The sequence below is a fragment of the Akebia trifoliata genome, chromosome 2, assembly GCF_017979445.1.
Source record: "Akebia trifoliata isolate Shusen 1 chromosome 2, ASM1797944v1, whole genome shotgun sequence".
NCBI lineage: Eukaryota > Viridiplantae > Streptophyta > Magnoliopsida > Ranunculales > Lardizabalaceae > Akebia > Akebia trifoliata.
The window spans coordinates 28068710-28088406 of record NC_141376.1 but is presented as its reverse complement, the minus strand read 5'-3'; the positions used below and the strand labels follow the sequence as shown (position 1 = coordinate 28088406).

Sequence of the window (19697 nt, the reverse complement as noted above, 5' to 3'; positions counted from 1 at the left end):
GAACTATTAATGAGCTTGGATATTAAATTTCTAGTGATACTCTATGATTCTTATTTTAATATATGTGGTATCAGTCAATTCTCCAAAACATAACATATCTGTATCCCATGCGAATCTAATGCTATGCTTTGATACCATCTGTGGCGCCCCGCCAAACGCTAACACAAAATCCTATGTTAGGTCTCGAAGTACTAGGTGGTGCCTCGAAATTTCGGCATAGTCTCCTCTGTTTATATTAGCATTATAAGGTGTTCAACCTGTACCTGATAAACAACATACACGATATCCTTCATATACATGCAATATAATAACTAGCGGAAACCTATATACATTTAATAACGTACGATAGATCAGAGTACGAAAGGATAACCAAAATACAGGATTATACAAATATTCCTCACTCTAACAAAAGTCTTAACGCTTAACATAACATTTATAATACTCTTGGACAAATTGACACCACTAGGGGGTATAGCCCCAATAATCACCACGTGACGTATTCTGATTGTCTATCTGACCCACCAGTTGATCCTCACTCGTACTTTATACCTGCCTCGTTAAGCTCTGAATCTGAAATTAAAAAAATGGAGAAGAAAAGAATGAATAACAATGGTTACTCAGTAGAGAAGAAAACAATTTCTATCAATAACCTCTTCTATCATGAACGAATAAACAAACTGAATCATTTTAAAATATGCGAAGTTTTACAGAAAAAATTACGATTAATTGGTACATATAGCCAGGGATGAGAAACTAAACATTTTAAAACTCACATTACATCAATCAACAATACCTACCATAGCATTTTCTTTTTATATAAATCTAATTGACCAAATGAAAATATTAAACATGCATTTCATTTTATATATCCAAATAAGATAACAGATACATAATATACAATGGTGGAATAGTAGAATTAGAGAGTTGGGATTCATGACTGGATCATTCCCAATCGGGATATGATGTTTCATAATAAAGTATTAGTTCTTAATTTTGTGGTTGGTCACTATTTACTACACTTGCGGGATCATTTATCCGGCTCAGGCTGACCATTTGATGTGACTGTAAACAATAGGTCTCTTCTCGATGTGTTAGACCATTCGACTATTATAGATTATTAGTGATCACTGACTAATCATCTTCGTCTATGCCTATCAGGCGTGCATGTGATTCCCAAATATGCAATCCATTCGTATACGACTACCTTTACATTACAAGTTCTCTGGTAAAGATAAAAAAGACTAAACCTAGATTTCAGTTATGACTCCACTCTAATACGCATCCCATACCACATATGAGTTTGGTTATTCCTACTGTATATCCTAAGATAGTACACCACTCCAGATGACATGACGCACTATCCCTTCAGGTATTTATAGACTCTTTAACTGTTCACAAAATAGTTACATATATATATTATTTTCATTTAAAAACAAAAGAGAAATTAACAATACATGGTTGAGAATGGATATTTAGTTTCCTACCATGCAACTATGACCACCCGACCTAAAATAAATAACAGAACTTGAAGTCTCTACTCTAAAGGAATTTAAATTAAAATGTAATCAATCACTATCACTGGATATCCCTTCACCAACCTACACACATCACACAATGTAGAATGTAGACATCACTCCTTGACTATATTTCCTACCCGCAGCGACGTGTTAGCTCATGAGACCTGTCATGTGTAGCACTACTATCACACCGTTATCCCAACTAATCACGGGCCCAACCTGGCACGTGCACGGGGTGTGACATCCCATTTTTTTGATGTAAAATGCAGACATCACCCATTGGGTGTGATTATGATATTTTACCGTTTCATTCCCTTTTTCCTTTTTCCCTTTTTCCAATTTTTGCAGTTCTCAATCTTTAGAAAAAAAATATTCACTTTCTAGTATTCATCAACTCAATATGAGTTTACTAAATATTAAATTATTTTTTCAACTATAAAATTCATTTTTTTCAATAACATTGAAAAATACAAAATTTAGATCAAAACAAGGTTCGAGTAGTGCATAGAACCCAACTGATAGAAATAACTCGGTGAAATATCTTACCCACGTATAATTTATTATAAAATTCAATAAAATATATCAAATATACAAGTTTTGATGTGAATTTGAAATAACCAATTGAATTCTATATTTTTGGAAACACATCACAAATTTTTAATAAAATCAAAAATGTAATTTTCACAATCGATGATTACTAATAGAAATTAAGAATTCCTTACTATCTCTATGCGAAAGAATTAAAACGCATATGGGAAATCGAGATGAATCAAACTTTGAGGTAACTAGTTTTTGAATCTAACATGGTGGTTTCGAAGATCTCGAGGCCATCGTCATTTCTTCCTTGTGTCGCGAAAGACGATTTGACCTCGAAACTGATGAAATCTAGAGTTGAAGTTTTGGAACACCCATATTATCTACCAAATATTTGATGATACGGGGTGAAAAAGTCAAGCAAACGAAAGGAACTTGGGTGGATTTTGTAGAAAACGAGGCTATGGAAGATTTTTCCTTCTACATTGAAGGTCGAAGACTGATCATTCACATCGAATCAGATGTTAAAGGTTTGAAAAAAAAATACTTGACTGGTTTTGGACGAGTTGGAAGATGAATAATGTTTTGTTTTCAAAAAAATTATTTATATAATTATAGGACAAAATTGGTATTTTTCCTATTATTTCGTTCGACGGTAACTTGACCGTCCGGACTCCAAAAGTGATGAATGAATACTTTATTTTATCTAATTTTTTATTCTGGATCTAACTGTATGATCAAATTCTACAAATTATATCTCTAACAAAAATTTACTTTTTCGACCTAATGGGACCCTAAAATTAACGTCGTTTTCGTTTTTGACGACAATTTAATTTTTTGGATTTCAAAAATGACAAATAAATATTACATTTTCTATAATTTTTTGTTATAAATCCAATGGTATGATAGAATCTTAACAGTTTTTTCTCTAGCAAAAAGTCATTATTTTAGCTTGGTCCGACTCAGTAATCGAGGATTTTGAATTTTTCTGTTCGGACTCGTACTTGAGTGTGCTTATAGGCTAAAGTATGTTTTTTCGATCTTTTCAAATCTAATGGTAAGGTCAGATTTCATTAAAAATGACCAGATCAAAATCCTACAATTTTACCCTAAGTCTTATTTTCAAGATTTTTCAAAATTCAATTATTTATTTTTTTTCAAGATACGAATCGAAAACTCAGGGTTTTACATGGTTTAGCTAAGTAATCCACCGTTTAGAATAAGAAATAAGTTCTTCTAACATCCACAAATCTATTGCAAGTGAATTTTTTATTGCTTTAAGTAGTACATGAAATGTCTTGATAACACAAATGATAGGGGTACAATTAAAAGCTATATCAGAAAATGTATTAATGGCATGGTACATGGAAGGAAGTATGACATACATGACATACAACTACCATGACTCACATTAATATCTACTTGAAATATGACATTTAAGAATGTAATTGAATATTGAGAATATTGATGATTTTAAAATTCGTGATCACGTATAAAATATTTTATTTATAGAATCCTAAAATTGAGATTTTTTCAAAATATTTTGAAAATTATCTATTATTACAATCGGTTTAATGGGCCAAGTAGGAGAATGTTAGAACTCTATATCGTGTGGTCCATTGACCTCACGATTTTGTGGTTTAATTGCAAGGATTCTATATATAAAATATATCAATATTAAAGAATCTCAATATCATTAGAATAGTTAATATTCTTTAAGGTTTGTAAGAGACTTGATGGATAAGAAACTTACTAAAAGAATAACTCTAGGCTCTGAACCTTCTTCTATAAAAGAGGATCGGAGATCCCATATTGGTAAGGAATATAGAACAAATTAAATGTGAAAAAAAAACATAAAAGAGAGTTCTAGTAGAGTGATATCCATCAATCACTAGTACCTAGCCGACCCACATAGAAAGAAGGAAAAAGGAGAGTCTAGAAGAAATGATGAATTTGATTGGGGTTTCGAAAGGAACATGTGGATCGAAAGGCACACATCCAACGTTTTGAATCAATGACTTTATAATGGTATAAGGTAAGTCCTATCAACTTGATTTACATTGAATGAATAGTATGCTTGAGGTATGTGACAGATTAGATCCTATTGGGAAAAATCAAAATATATTAAAGTTTTGTTTTAAAATTTTGAATGTGTAAAATCTAATACCAGCATCTCTCTATTGTCCACAGGGTGGGCATGTGTAAACTTGGTTGGAAGATTCTTTCTGAATGTTCCCTTTGGAAAGAATTCATTAGAGCTAAATATTCGGGATGTTCTAATGAGTTCCGTTTTCATGTCCATTGAAAAAGTTCTATTATTTGGAGAGCAATAGTCATGAACTTGCCCTTGGTCTTTGAATGATCGAGATCAGTTGTTTGCAATGAAATTTCAATTTCTCTAATGCACCACAATTGGAGGGGAGATGGGTCTCTATCTACTATATTCCCTAATGTGCAATCAGATTTGATGCTAAGTGATGTGTGGCGGAATAGAGTATGGGACAGAGGCAAACTTCTTTAGACATTTGGTTCCAGCTTCACTGATTTTTGTTGCTCCATCAATGTTGCTTGTTGCGCTAAGGACAAGCTTGTGTGCAAGTTGTCTCCAAATGGTTATTCGCATCAAGTCTCATGAGGAAGTTCATTCTTCCTAGGGGTATTCCTCATAGGAAATGGGACATGCACTATGTGAAAAAAGCCCATATTTGACGGTCTTAGCCCGTCAAATTTTGAGAAATTTGACGGACCCTCCCATCAAATATGCCCGTCAAATATTCTCTTGTAGAATTTTTTTTTTTGACGGCCCTGGACTATCAAATTATTGGAGAATGGGCTTAAAAAAAAATTCATAGAGTATGACCGTCGAATTTGGAGGTTTAACAAACAATAGCACGGTCCTCTAATTCACTAATCACAATGAACAAAATAATAATAAAAAAAATCAAAAAAATAAAAAACAAAAGAAAAATCATAGAATAAGAATATGATGGGCATCCATATTGACTGAAGAACAAAGAAGAGAAAACTGAATCAATATTCATGAATTAATATTTTGAAATTGAAATAGACCCAACTTTACATTAAATCGAAGAAAATTCAGTAGAACCAGATCCTTGACTAGCTTCATTCTTGTCTGCATCACCTCTCTTCCTCAGCTCCTCCATAATGGGATTCTCTGGATTGATCTCCATTGTCTTCTTGCTTGATATGTACCCAGTCATGCTCGAGTCCCTCAGAGCCTGTGCCTTCATTGTCCTCTCCATGTTAGCTGTCCACCCATACTCTCCATGTTAACTGTTCACAAGACCCAATAAAATGTAAAGATGCAAAAAGACACCAAAATAGGATCTCAAGCAATACAAACACCAAGGTACCCCACCTGTTTGATTGAAACAAAGTTTGCAATAACAATTATGTGCCATTTACCAGCAGCAAATAAAATTTGTTTTCCAAGTTAGTTTATCAAATAAAATCCTGAATAACGAATTAAGCAATAATAAACCTATTGAAAGAAGAACAATGAAAATAATAAATAAAGAAGAAGAAGAAGAATGAAATGATATATGTATATATACGAGGTTGTTTGCAGGTAAACGCCAATATAATCCTTGAATGGCTGCTGGAAAAAGCCCACAAGCAGCCAGAGCATAAACAATCAGAGCATTCAACCAACCAAAGTCATTCCTATATCAAAATTCTAGTATTTATTTAACCGTTACTAAATAAATAATAATTTCAGTTGCTTCCCTTTGAAAATGGCATCAATTGCATCAAAAAATGTAATTTACAAAAACTGACAGGAATACCTAACAGGTGTACATGTTCTCAAATAACCTGATTGCATTGGCTACTTAACCCAAACTTAATAATGTCTCAAAAGATCATCTAGTTTTATTTGTGAACACTCTTGCATATGATAATAACACTCATATAATCCAATATGATTTAAATGATATTCACCCCTCCCAAATGTAAATAATAGCACAAGCATACTTGTTGCCATAAATGGCAATGACAAGCCCTACTTAATAATGTCTAAAGAAAATAAGTAATTTCCAATAAATCAATACGATTATCGAGGGTATAACTCAGTATTTGTCACCTCATTCATAGTTGATGGCAGTGTTAAATCACTCATGGGCATGTTTGACTTCATTCTACCATGCACGCAAAATGTAGGTGGTAAAGGTTGGGAAAGAGTGCCAGAATAGCTACCGAGCATAAGAACCACAGTTGCCATTGTTGGCCTATCTGCAACATCTTCTTGAACACATAATAGCCCAATGTGGATGCATCTCATCACTTTGCTTGTCGAAAACTTATACCTCAATGTGTACACATATAAATTGAAAGAAACATAGCTAAGATTTCAATACATCTTTACTTTAATATGGGAATTGCTAATGTCTTATACAAGCATTTGGTGTTAGCAACCTCACATACCTTGTTTTTTCATAAAATTTCTTAAAAAGTATCAAAACCAAAATTAGTCTACTAATGTTTATAAAAAAAAAGTCACTACTTGATTGTTGTTGTGTAATGACATTTCTGTCAATATCACAAAGTCTCGGAAAGTTATTTATAAAAAATATTGTACAATAAAAAAAAATAATAATAATAATAAAAAAGATTAGTTGTTTGAGGATTTTCTTCAAAAAAAAAAAAAAAAAAAAATTAAGTAATTGGAGATTGTTAACACCCAATACTTGTATTTGGAACATTAGCAATTTAGTATTTCCCAGTGATTATGATTCCAAAGAGAGCAGGAAAGACTTACAAAACCAAATCCGTCAGTCTTGTACGTAGGTCCGACCATCGTATACTTAGCACAGTATCTCGCAAGGAGGAGCTTTACGTAAGGGGCCTCATAAAAAACTACAGAAATGCCATCTTTTTGACTTCCTTTTGATAAAGCTTGATCGAACTCGTCTGAAGAATTATAGGACTTAAGCTTGGATTCATCAAACCCCATCTGCTTCAAGAGCCCAAACACAAATGAACAGATTCGCATCTCTTTAGGAGCTCTTTGATATCAATGATGGTTGGTTGGAGTTGTTGAACCGTCAAAAACGATGTCAAGCTAGCTGTGTAACTTGATGCAAGTATGAGGACTACAAAAATCCATATGATCAGCACAAACCTAGCCAAGTTGCTCACCACCTTCTCCCCTGCACCATCACAAAGTTGTATTGAAATTATCACAAAATAGATACTGTTTGGACCTCTAGATATTGTTATATTGTACCTCAACCACATCAGCCTAAGTCTTTTAACCAATGCACACTATACTATGTCAAAGGAAACCTTCATGACTTTGGTTCTTTTGAACCGAATGCCCTCAAAAGGTGTCCTTGCACTCTATTGAAACTAATAGTAAGTAAATTTAAAGAGATGTATGGGGAATTACTATGTGCAAAAACAAGTGTATAGAAGGAGAACCAAAAGGTCATGCCAAACTGATAAGCTGCTGGCCCCCTAAATTCTTCGTTGATCCGGTGTTCAAGGACCCAAATCACAAAACCAGTGAAGATAAAGAAGGAACCACTTGTTAACCAAAGATTTCTGCTTAAAGGCTTCAAGAAAATCCACGCATTCTTCTTTCCATTGTTTTTAATAGGCACGAGCATTGATACCCCAGACTCTGTATATGGTAGTGTAAAGTCTACATATTGGGATCGGTTGGCTCTAATGGTTGTATCTCCAACGACGGCATCAAATTTCTATTGAACAAGAAAAAGAATTCCCATTTAAACAAAAAGACTAAAACTTACTCAAAATATTAATCGAAATATATATATTCAAACTTACCTGAAGAAACACTTCATAAATCAAATCATTGTAATTCCCAGCAGTTGTGCTATCAGCCTTTTGGAAGGATACATATAAAACACATGCCAGTATCGAGCACAAATACGTGTCACCATAACCTCCAACAAGTTTAAAAAATATAGCAAATTAACAGAGGTACATTGGCAACAAACTTGAACTACAGTCATAGAAGAAACAAATTTACACTATGAGAATCAAGAATCTTAATTCAATATGATGAGCACCTTTACATTTGTGTGGCCGGTGAATGTTTGGAGAGGATTGTCAAGTACTCGCGATGTGCATGCTGATAAATCCCAAAGCTTCAGTGTGTTAGCCGTGGACGTTAAAACAAGAGTCTTTGAGTCTAAAAACTTGACATAACTCAGTCTTACTATGACCAATTAATGTGCACAAAGGCGTTCGTGTGTTACGAAGATCATAGCAATAGATTTTATGATATCCAGAACCAAATGCAAGAGAACGTGAAGAATCTGGAGGGAACTGTACATCATGATATTAAGAACAGCTAATTGTACAGTTAGATTGTGCAAATTTAATACTCAAGTGATCATTTTTCATTTGTATTGAAGTACAAGTGTTGTTCCTTGATATAATCAATAACTTCATCTGCAGTAAGATATTTAACTGACAACCCTCTTGAAATGCATTCCCTGAAAAGATAAACAAAAAGAGGCTCCCCTTTCAATGTTATTATACTAATCAACATGTTCATGTTATCTCTAGTATTTTGTGAATAAATCGAAAAATCATTTACCTTACTCTTGTCGAGCTGATCTGGTTAGGTACAAGTTCATCTACAACTTTGATGTTACTCTGATGTTACTCTTCCGAAATAAACAGATATGAAATGTTGAATGGTATTAGTTCTTTAAGGAATTAATACGAAAAATCATTTAGCTCTTTCTTTGTCTCTACCTGAAAACGATGGATGTGACCATTGCACATCAAGTAAGATCCAATATATGGAGAATCTCTTTCCCTTAATTGAATTAAGGATATTCTTATCAAAATTGCATCTTTGTGAGTGTGCATTTGTGTGTTTTGCTTTTGAATAGTTGATGAACTGAAAATATTTACAACTACTAAATTATGTTCATGAATCAGATAGTTTAATTGAAGGAACTTTTGGGACCATAGTTGAATCCATGCGGTGACTAGTCAATAAAACCAGATTGACAAGGGGGCATACATACACTGAGTGTTGCATATAGAAAACCCACCTCCATGATGGTTTTTTTTTCTTTTGTTTTTATTGTTAAGCTGGACTTGAACCCATGACCTCAAAGTTGCTTTGCAATTTTTGTCAAACCAGCTGACCTATGGGTATAAGCCCCATCCATGATGAGATTTAGCTGTTTATGAAAGTACACTTTAAAAAAAATATTTAGAACCACCAAAGATTCTTATTACCTTATATTCATTCAAAATATCATCAGCAGATATGACATTCTCAATGTTTTTGCCTTCCCTACGAATGCAGGCAATGCCATAATCTTTGCATATAGTTCGAACCTGTAAAATCATAGAGGGATATTTGATCAGTTTTTCCAGCTGCCTTAAAGGTCCTAAATAAAGTTTGAGTTTGGAAAACAAAGATGAATTCCCCCTTTCCCAGAACTAGTTGAGACATTTAAAAAGAAAATTTTGTTTTTCTTATTCAAGAAAAAGGAAGACATTCTCAAACACCATATTAGGAAAAACACTTAATTTATTGTTTTGTTTTCGTTGCAAGGATCTCCTTGATTTGGTCATAGACAGAGTCCTACATCCCAGGTCTACAGATTGGTTCATATTAGTGTTCAAAGAAACTAGTCTGTTCATGGAAGAACACAATGGGAAGCACAATTGAAAAACAAGGGAAGATTCCTTTTTTTTTTTTTTCTTTCTGAGATATACCTGTTCACGAATCCATGCTCCAAGAATACCAAAAGATTCAAGTAAATCAGAACCACAAACAAGCATGACTTTGAGGGATTCTGCGAGGAAAATAAAAAAGCAATGGTTCACATTCCACCCAAAAAAAAAATTTTGAAATAAATTATAAATGCATTTGTATTCTAATAATACATGTAATATGATAAGCCACATTCATTAAAAATGAAATTTGCAAGAAAAGTTTTTGTCACCAAACAAAAAAAATCAATCTTGAAAGACCAAAGTAGTTCACAATTGTCTTTTTCTATTTTATTTTATAAGTTCACAATTTGCATTAACTGCTTCAAGGCTTAACAAGACGAAGAGTATACACAATGGTAGTGAGAACACTTCCATGATTAAGTACATATCAAATGCAAATTAGTGGAAAAATACAATGATCCCCTCTATTGGGTTTGTTTCCTTAGAACCTAGAGATTTTCCCTTAGAATTGATGGATATTGTGTTGAAGGATGCCAATGGGCATATGCCTATATAAGGATGAATCAAATCAATTGAAAAACTGCATAGTAGTAAATAGAGGGGCATATACCCCATATTTTCAATCAATCAAAAAACTGCAGAGTACTAAATATTACAAAATTATATTTATGAATCAAATCAATAGAACAACTTTTTTATGTAGGTGGTATTATTTTATATTTGAATCTGTTTTGGAATGCTTTAATTGTGTCACAAGCCAACATAAACAAAGCAATAGAATAAGAAGAAAGAAAAAAAAAAAGATACCAAATAGAAAAAAAAAAAAAAATTTGTGAAAATACATGGAGTGGGAGATAGAAGGGAGTATAAAAAAGTGGCCTGCCCAATTTATTTCCAGCTACCAAATCCAATATTGGGATAAGAATCACCTCATGTATCATACATGCTTTCCTACCCGATGTCTCCATCTACATTGCCTTGACTAATGTTCTTTGATCGGCATGGTGATGCAGCCCAAAAATAAGGGCACACGGAAGTCCCAAGTAGCTGGAATTTACAGCATAAATAATTTAAGAATAGAACTCCTAGAACTTCTAATAAATAATCAGGCATTCACTTGATGTGTAGAATTTTAGTATGCAAATAGAAACCATGTCCCATCACCTTACATGCATACTATATAGATGAAGCCTATGGGAGTTGAAACAAGATCTGCGTTCCAAATCCTTCTTATAGCTACCTACCACTAACCTGCTAGCCTACCAAAAAACCTTGTTCCCATTTATCTCTACTGACATACATACAGGTTGGTGTTAGACCTATGATTTTGGCTGGAAGCCCATGGCTGCAATCCAATACCAATCAAGAACTTGCCTGCAAATAGTCAAGGATTGCCCTTGTGAAATGAGAAAAAGATGAAACAATCAGTTTGGTAATTGCCAGTTTTGTTAAACATTATGCAAATACTTTGGCTACCGTTGTAAGGGCAGGCCTGTATTGTAGAGTGACAGGACGTCTCTAGCCAATTTCCTAATGTGAAACTGAGATATTTGATTCTGTACAAACAGTATTGGCACTCACTTTGCAAATATATATGCATGCCCAAAACAATACAACAATAAGAAGAGCTGCTATTTGCACCCCAAAATAAGAGATGATTTGGGATCCATGGAAACAAGAAAACAAAACTCTAAGGATCACATAATCCTGACTGTTGAAACACAAAATCTAATGGTAAGGATATATCTTAGAGCACAAAATTCAAAGAACTCTAAAATATCAAAAAGATGCTTTTTTATTATGGATAAATGTAGTGGATAAATGTAGAATTTTGTGCCCTTCCATTTTCAAAGTCTTTCATTAGTAAATTCTTTTATTGTATTTTAAACCTGAATGATTGAGGTATCATTTAGGCAATTGTGACAATATATACAGGTTCTAAATTTTTGAGATTAGTGGCAATCCGTTTTCTAAGTCTCTAATTTGGCATAATTTTTTTTAATAATGTTTTTAACTAATCTAAAACGTGAATCATACAAAACTGAGATCTGAAATAAGAAAATCTTACAAAACCTAAATTTCAACTATTTTTCTACTAAAATTCAATGAAACTCAATCCAATTTATACGATACAAACCCTAGAAGACATGAATCAGATAGGAAAAAAGAGATTTCGAACATACCTTGAGGATTATATGTGAAATTCAATTTTTCCAGACAAATCTTCATGAATCTACCATATGTGAAATTCAAGCTTTTAGATCCCTAATTAGCAGAGAATCCAAGAACATAGAGATTTCTATAAAGAAATTCAAAGGGAAGTTAGTGATGGAGGAGTGTCCGGATCAACTATAAAGAAATTCAACTTCGTCTGAAATGGAGATAGAGATTTCTTCGCGCGGCTGCGATTGAAATCTATTAGATTTCGAGATGTGCAATCGAAAGAGATGCAACGTCGTCAACAATGGAGACAAAGAGTTCTTCGCAAAATTTCCATCGGGAAGAATCGTGCTTCACCTTCGATGGAGAGGTCGATCGATTGAGAGAGAAAGAGAGAGATAGATAAACAGTGAGAGAGAAAGAGAGAGATCGACTGTGAGAGAGAGGCAGAGAGAAAGAGAAATAGTGAGAGAGGCAGAGAGTTTTTAGACAAATATGATCGACCCAAAAACGTGGTAGACAGGCTGCGGAGTTTTGGGTTTAAAATTCGACGGGCCGGGCCCAACAAATTTTTTTAGACAAATTTGGGATTTTCACGTAGTGATGATTTGGCGAAGTTGTGTGCCCCTTAAATTTAAAATCTTTCGATGGAAGATTTTCAATTTTATTTTCCCTGTCGACTCTTTGCTTTTGGCTTCTAGAGGCGTTATGTGTGGTGATGCCGAAGAACATATCCAGCACTTGTTCTTTCGATGCTCGTTCGCCCATGAGGTGTGGAGTTTCTTTGCTAGAAAGTTCGGTAACACTTCCCCCATATCTAGTTATATTTCTTACATTCTTTCCTGGTGCAACAAGTTGAGATCGAATGAAGCTCAAATTATTCCTTGGCTGATCTTGTGGAATATTTGGTTAGAAAGAAATAATAGGATTTTCAATAGCTCACCTATAATTTTGTTGAATTCACATGATTACTTGAAGGTTTAGGCTCATTCCATTACAAGGCAAGAACCTGATCATAGAATCTGACTCAAGGCTAGTGGTAAATGCTCTTAAAGGTCATGCTGCGCCTTGGGAAGTAGACTCCATCTTTTTCAAGTTCGTCAAATTCTCAAGGATATTCATTGGGTTGTGTCACATGTTTATCAAGAAGGAAACCAAGTTACACATAGTCTTGCTACTTTTGCTTCTAGATCGTCTAATTCAATTTTTATGACTCTGTTACTAGTGCCCCCTTGTTAGCTAAAAATTCATATTGGGGGACATGATGGGCATGTTAGAATTCTCTGTCTTGTGGCCCATTGATCTCATGGATTTTTTTTTGTTTAATTGCATAAGGATTCTATATACACTATGTCATATTGCACTAAAAACGACTGCTCCTACAGTCGTAAAAGGGGTCATTTTAAAAGGAGTGGTTTCTAAACTGCGAGAGACTAAGGTGGTGTTTGTTTGCGCTATTTTTCAGCGCTTATTGCTGAAAAAAATTAAATTCAGCACTTTTGTCAAAATAGCGCGTTTGTTTACTCGTGCTTATTGCTGAAAATAAGTGAAAAAAATTCAGCACTATTTTGATGTTGAAAAAAAGTGCTGAAGCGGTAAGCACTTCTCTTTTTTCAACACGGACAAGTATGCCCTTTGTTTTTTTGAGCATGGACAAGTATACCCTTATTCTTAAAAGGATATTACCTCTTATATCCCATGGATAAGTATATAAACACCCTACAAATTAATAAATCCACACCATAGCTAAATTATTTTGTCTTATATGGGTTAAAAGTTTTGGAATGAGTTGATTTTTGGTGAGGATAATCTCTACAATGAGGAGATTATCCCCACAAAAAATCAGCACATCTTAAAACTTCTAACCTTATCAAAACAAGTTCAAGAACCGTAAATTCTCCATTTTTTTTTTTTGAAAACTATTTTTAACAAGTTAGAAGTTTCAAAATAGGCTGATTTTTGGTGAGGATGATCTCTATATCATATAAACCATCCTCACTAAAAATTTGCTCATTCCAAAAACTTTAATCCATATAAAACAAAACAAAAAATGGCTATAGTGTGGGTTGCCCTTATTAATTCATAGGGTGCTTTTATAATTACACATCCTTCATTTCCATCGAATATTATTCATCCAAAATTAAGTTATTTTAAAATTGATTTCAAATTTTGGTGACTTGTATGACATTATTATTTTTAATTTGAAATTTGTTGGCTTTTATAAATAGAAATTATTATTTATAAATTGAAGATTTTAGTATTATTTATTATTTAAAAATAAATTATATTTTAATTTTATAAGAAATAATATATTTTATTGTGTTTGATAATAAATAAGCATTTGAAACATGTAAACAATGTATAATATGATTGTAAGGGTAACAAAGACAATTTATCAGTTTTAGCAATGTGTAACAAACATGATTCAGCATCTAAACAAACAACTTTTTCAGCACTTACATTCAGCGCTTAATGCTATTCAGCACTTATTTTTTTCAGTTTAACAAACAGCACCTAAAGCGGTCAGAAAAAACGACTGTCTTTGACAGTCGAAAAAAATGACTGTCATTGACAGTTGGGAAAAACGACAGTAACAGTCGTTTTTCTTGATTTATAATATTAAAAAAAATAAAATAAAATAAAAAATTCTGAATTTATAAATTGAAAAAAATGGATCATTAAATTGATTTGTTTTTTGGACTCGCGACCCTTTTTGGCATCTCCCTCACTTGAATTTTTGAGAGAGAACTCTACATCCATATTGGGGGATGTTGCAAGGCAGTTCAGGCTTGCTCCCTTTTGTAACAAAGAGAGAAGGTGTTGGGAAGCACAATCATCAATTGCAGATTTTGGCTACTCCGTGTTTTCATCAGAAACACTCTTGGCTTGAATGGGATATTGCAGATTTGAACTGTTTTCATCAATCTCTAATAGAATGGACTGTTCAAGGTCTTCACACATAAGTACTGGAGTAGCATCCGGATTACTAAAGTGGTGTGGTGGCTGAAGTGTTCCAACCGTTGCAGAGGTTGTCGGAGATGTTATAAGTTTGTGCTTAAGTTCATTGTTTTGGAAAGAAAAGATTGGTGGAATCTGTTTCAAGGCTTTCTCATCAGACACTTGGGATCCACCTTTTTCACCACAGACAATCATTGATAGCAAGTCTTTTAGTTTTGCTAGATGAGAAATTATTTGCTGGTTTTGTTTCTGTAGGAAGATAGAAGGAAGAACAATTAGAGGTTCAGTACAGAGGAAGAGTTTTGACTCAAGATTGGTATAAGCTCACCTTCTTCAAGAAACCAAGTTGCAAACTTGGAAGAATGGAAGGATGTGCAGTTCCATGTGTCACCTGTATTAACATCATTACATTGGTGGAGCAGTGGAAAAATTAGTGATGTCAGGTTCTCGATTATAACCATTTTATAGATCATTAACTTCAAAGCAATACAGTTGTTCAAACTAGAAATACATCACACATGCTCAGAAAAGCTATATTTCTTAAATGAACAAAAATGCAGTACAAACAAAACTCATGTCTTACTATTGAAATAGCTTTTTCTTCTTTTGTTATAGGTAAAAGAAGAAATTTGAGCTTGAAGAAATGGTTTTAGCTTCATCACAAGGGATCCTAGAGGGAAGTTTCTGTTTGCAGGTGATGGTCCATCTGGTTCAATAATATAAGCTCCGATTGAGCTTGAAGCAATCTATGAAGGGCTGTCATATAAGATTCAAAAGGGTATGCTAATGTGATTGTCTCAGCTGATTCAAAAGGGTATGTGCTCTCGACTAATTTTATCTTCAAAAGCACCTGTCACCTTATCATTGACAGCAGCTTTTTTTAACTCTTCATCTAATACAAAACTGAACCTAAGAGGATTTAGAATTAGGATTACTAGGGATCACCAACACAAGCCCAAATATGCATGAAAACAAATTCCAAATAAAAAATCAGAGCGCATGTGATATATGTGTGTATTTGTATATCCTTAGAATGTAAATATGCACTAATGTATATCTCCAGTAAATAGAGGCTAAACATCACACATCAAACATCAGAAGAACCCAAATTGCAATGTATATCTTCACTGCACAAAGATTATGCATTATACCTAAACTATAATATAAATTTAAGAAAACTTAAACTTAGATTATGCAATTAATAGAAGCTTAAGAAGGGCGAACTCACTGGGCATTCTTGAACCACTTATTGACCTGAAAATAATAAATAAATAGGAAACCTTGGATCAGGTGAAGACAATTTAGGTGAAAAGTTAAAAAAATAGTAAATTGTGACCAGAATAAAAAAAAGAAAAAAACCAATATGAAGTGTTAAAGTGAAAGGGACAGCACTCAAGGTTTTCTTTTAATTATGAATAGTGTGCAGTAGTTCAATGTAGATGAACATGATAGGCTTCTCAACCCAAATCTTTCCAAAATAAGTTATAATTTCCAGTTGCTGTTAATGTCAGATAGCAATAAAGAAACTCATAATGAGATACTAACTTGCACAACAATGACAACAAAGTCTTATAGAAAAATCCAGTTAGATACTGATCAAAAAATCCTAAAGAACAATGAGCATAAAATATGTGCGGCTAAGAATATTATGGAAATAGAAAAAAAAAATTAACATTGCACCATGATTCGTTCTGAGTATAGTGATTCTGGAATTAGCATAACAACTACTATTTTCTAGTGATATCTTCCTTAGTCATCATCGCCTCATTATTGTAAAATTGATGTTTTAGCTAGGCCAATGACCAAAAATGAACACCAGCACAAATATTACCAATAATGAAATATTTGTGAAATAATTTCATGATTTAAAGTTGAATAATTTATGTGCAAACTCAAATAATTATAATAATGAAATAAAAGCAAGAAGAAACAAAAGAAAGAACTAAACAAAACCCAACACAATACAACATACACAAGCATATTAAGCTAAAATTACCTTTAAAAACTCACTCAATTCATCCAAGATTACAAAATATACCAACATTAGAACCCAAAATCAAATGGAATATAAGAACTAACCATACTATTATGATAAAGCAGTTAATTTCCATGAGAGACTCTCATATGATTAGAATTAGAGTGATATTTCAAGGAGGAAAGTAAGTATTATTTTTGCTAGCTAATAATAGGTAAAGGTTATGTGACTTTAGAATCTCATTCTATCAAAACCTTCCTTCCATCTAGATTTAGATGCTAAAATCCACTTCAACAATCACAACCCTTTGATTCAAACCAATATCTATCTGCCCTTAACCAACCACATTCATCACACTAGAGCCATATCTTGTGCTTTGTCAGATGTTCAACAACAATTCACACAGATAAAAGTTTGCCTAATATTAACCATTTTGTTGTTGATAATAGAAAAAACACATGATCTAGTGTCTCTCATCTGAATTAAGTTCTAAAAATAAAAAAATAAAATAAAGATGAAACAATCATACAAGAATACAGGTTTACGGGGTTCGGCAAATTGCCAACACAAAAATAAAAAATTAAAAGTTAGAATAAGTAGCCACATGCTCATACAAATTTGAACCTACATTTCTATGTGAGCGTGGTGAGTGGATGATGAAAGCAAATTGACGAACAGATTGTAAGTTGAAGATGGTCATTAGAAAGTACCTTAGATGATATTGAAGGTCAAGGTTGTACAAATGTGAAAAAACTTGCACAAGATAATAGTATTTATTTATGTTAAATTAAAGAGAGGGATCTAAAAATCAATTAAATACCATACAGTTACATCAATAAAACATAAATCCTTGGGCTTACTTGGAAAATGATAAAATTAAACTTAACAGTTGGAACTGAAAGTAAAATGATCATCCTCCTTTTATTTCAAGACAACACTTTTATGGATGGGGCATAAATAACAGAATAGGACTCTATCATACTTGAATCCCCATAAGTATGCACCAATGTTTGAACTTTAACCCTATAAGAACATATAACAACTATCTAAGAAGTCAATAAGTTCTCAATCAACATGTAAGGACATTACATAAAAGTGCTCTCTATAAAGCATAGTTTAGGTAGGAAAAGCATTCCATATCCAACATGTGAAACTGCAAAGTAAGGTTGCATAAATCGGGAAAAAAAATATACAGGCTAACCAACATAGGACATACAAGAGATTTGAAAGGAAAAGGCACCTCGTCAATGAATAGGACTCCAGGTACAAGCTCTGCCACACCTTCATCAATGTACCTGTTAACAACCATCATAAGCATAGTTTTTTTGGTTAAACCATGCACATCTCCACCCTTACTTCTCAAATCCAAGATATTGAAATGTTCAGAGAAAAAAACAAAATATGATACAAAATAAGTAGAAACATGTACTACTTACAGACAACATCTTGTCCAGCTTCATTGCGAGTGAACTGCCTGATATGATCTTCCGTTTCTTTCTCAGCCTTCAATGTCTCACGCTCATTCCACAAAATAAAAATAAGAAATTAAGAGTTAGAACAAGTAATCACATGCTCATACAAATTGAACCTAAAAATAATTAGAGAAAATCATTGTTATATAAAATGCAATTAGCAAGCATTTATTAAAAAAGAAAAAAAAAACCAATGCGGGAGAGAATTCCTCAGATTTATATCAATAGATTTCTTAGAAAACTTATTTTCATATACACATCTTATAATCATCAATCAATTTCATTAAATATTTTAACAAATTCCCTTAATTTTTCTTAAATTGCAAAGATTTATTCGAGGAAAAAAAAATACTAAATCTAGCATTTCCACCACTCAACAACAGATATCTATCCTCTCATTAAAAAAAAAATCATAAATTAAAATGCATTGAAGAACACCGAAGTACTGTTTTTTTTCCTTCCACAAATTCAAGACTGTTAAAGAAACAAATTTACGATTTCACACGATTCCTCTAAAATCAAAACAAGAAATTTGCAAGATCTATCCAAGTCAAATAATTTTCAAATTTTCAAATAAAATAACTCAGAAAATTAAAAAGTTTAATCATACTTACAATCTTCACATGTAATTCTTCAAAATCCTTCCAAACGATTCAACATTCTAAATGACTTAGATATTAACATGAAACTCTCCACAAACCCCAAAATTCAACAAAACAAATAAATCATTTTGTGAAATTGATTGTTGATTATGAGATGTGTATATGAAAATCAATTGGAAGAAAATCTGGGGGAAGCTCTCTTTCAAATTGATTGGTGATCTTGCATTGAATTGAACCTTGAAGTAGATCCAAAAGAAAGAACACGATCAATGATTTTGAAATCTGATTGTGTCTGTCCAAAGAGATCAAAACCTAAATAGATGAAATCCTATTGAGTCTATGCGAGAAGAGAGAGAGAGAGAGATAACAGAGAGTTGATGTGAGAGATCATGATGTGAGCCGCAAAATCAAAATAAAACTCTAGAAATCGAGTTGAATGGGAAAGAGAAGGGAAAAACGACCGATTGGGCACAAAACCCTGATGAATCAGTCCAAACGACATCAACAAAATAACGATTGTGATTTATTAAACTTATAAAAGTCGAGTTGTTTTTTATGCAGTGACTGCTGCAATCCGTCGTTGAAAACAACTGCTTACAGCTGTCGCTTTTTCCCAAAATCAGGGTCGCAATTTAACCATTATGACGTAGTGATACATTATAAATACAAATATTCAAGAATCCTAATATCGTTAGAATTATGAATATTCTTTAAAGTTAGTAAGAGACCTTGATAGATTGAAAACTTATTAAAAGAATATCTCGAGGCCTTCAACCTTTATCTATAAAAG

At 33.0% G+C, this 19697-nt stretch overlaps 2 long non-coding RNA genes across 5 annotated transcripts; both read right to left on the bottom strand.

The window, feature by feature from the left end:
- Positions 1-320: 320 nt before the first annotated feature.
- Positions 321-19265, bottom strand: LOC147410032 (uncharacterized). Of its 4 annotated transcripts, none has more exons than XR_015170251.1 (5): positions 18270-19265; positions 18074-18128; positions 16087-16112; positions 15187-15249; positions 321-570 (listed from the first exon to the last, which is right to left on the bottom strand). It is a non-coding gene; the product is annotated as an uncharacterized LOC147410032 (long non-coding RNA). The 4 variants fall into 4 exon arrangements; XR_015170248.1 differs by lacking the exon at positions 321-570 and adding an exon at positions 14579-15107 and having other exon boundaries at positions 18050-18128; XR_015170250.1 differs by lacking the exon at positions 321-570 and adding an exon at positions 14579-15107.
- Positions 5002-7436, bottom strand: LOC147410033 (uncharacterized). Its single transcript, XR_015175574.1, has 2 exons — positions 6154-7436; positions 5002-5345 (listed from the first exon to the last, which is right to left on the bottom strand). It is a non-coding gene; the product is annotated as an uncharacterized LOC147410033 (long non-coding RNA).
- Positions 19266-19697: the final 432 nt, after the last annotated feature.